The following is a 1572-nucleotide window of genomic DNA, read 5'->3' as shown; positions in this document are numbered from 1 at the left end:
TATACTATATATATATATATATATATACGATGCAGTACTCAGAAATTGCGATCAAACAGAACGACGTTATTAACACCGCTTCCTATATTCTCTATGGACTCATCTTACGCCGCCGTTCTCCTCCGAGTGAATTTCATTGAAAATTTTATTCGCGTCCCCCCCTCCCCCTCCCCCTCACGCCGATATCGCAGGAAGATCGACGTGTTATTAACGGGTCTCTCAAGACAACGTTCCCACGTCGTGCGTACGCGTTCGGAATCAGATAGCCGGACAAAGCGGCTGATATTGCGTGCTCTCGGGAAATTAGCGAACGCAATACGAATACGAACCTAATTAACCGCGATGCATGAATAATCCCTGCGTGGAACGCGTTATCTTCAGAGTACTATAAAGCCGGAAACACAATGAAAAGCACAGGCAATAGAAACAGAAAATAATGCCTATATTCATAATCAGATCTTATATTTAAGATCCCTTCTTTAAATTTAGTCGAAATTTTAGTCCTACATTGAATCTCTTTCACTCTCAATTAAACCTTACAAATCTGATTTGATACTTGAACAATCAAATAGGGGACCTCTTTTAATATTATTTAATCCACAACTTTTATTTAGAAAACTTTTTTTCTAAAAGTAGAAAATTTTCCGATAACTGTCATTTACAGGCTCAATGTAGGAGTTCAATTTATTAGATTAGAACCTCTTACAAATTTTTAGAGCCTACGTCTTAATTGTAAATCTTTAATCTACGTACGTCCTAAAACTAAGGTTCAAAGTAGGAGCAAAATTTCGACTCTAAATAATAAAAATTTTCGATCTTTAGATAAATTTTCGACCTACGAATTATTTTATTGGCTAGCTGCTGAGCATCTGAAAATAAATTTTAGGAAGTCTTAAGTACAAGATCTGAATACGGGCATAAGAGATTTCAATCTATTAGAAAGCCATTCTAGTATTACATGATTTCTGATAGACTGAAGTTGATTGTTTCCTGTTCTTATTGCCTGTGCAGCTTGTGCTTTCAGTTGTATTTGCAGTTTAAACGGTCTTCACACAGAGGAACGTACTGGTTCGAGAAGAAACAGCTGGGACGAGAGATGCGTGGAAGAAAAGTTAATATTAGATTAGTTTTTAATTCGAGCTACGTCTCCTTTTCTACGCGGCTTGATGGTCATGTGAAACGATGCTATATGCCACACAAGGGGTGGCGTGTGCATGTCGAGCGTGTGCATGAGCGTAGATTAATTTCCAGGGTACGCGCCGATCCGGTCGGGGAGGGCAATGAGTAGTAAATGGCATCAATAATTTGCATAATTCGCGTCGATTTGCGCGTGACTCGCGAGATTACACGGTAATACGCGCGCCGGCACCTAGGACTTACAATTTTCTCGAAAAACGGTATTATTTACATGTTTTATCTCTGACGGAATGATTGAATACACTTCGTTAGCGTAATGTAAAGCGATGTTAAATGATGAAGATATTTGCTCCTATGAGTTAATCAGAGTAGAAACAGAGAGAGAGAGAGAGAGAGAGAGAGAGAGAGAGAGAGAGAGAGAGAGAGAGAGAGAGA

Source organism: Atta cephalotes, assembly GCF_000143395.1.
Source record: "Atta cephalotes unplaced genomic scaffold scaffold00030, whole genome shotgun sequence".
NCBI lineage: Eukaryota > Metazoa > Arthropoda > Insecta > Hymenoptera > Formicidae > Atta > Atta cephalotes.
The sequence above is the reverse complement of the archived record's forward strand: the minus strand, read 5'-3'. Positions refer to the sequence as shown.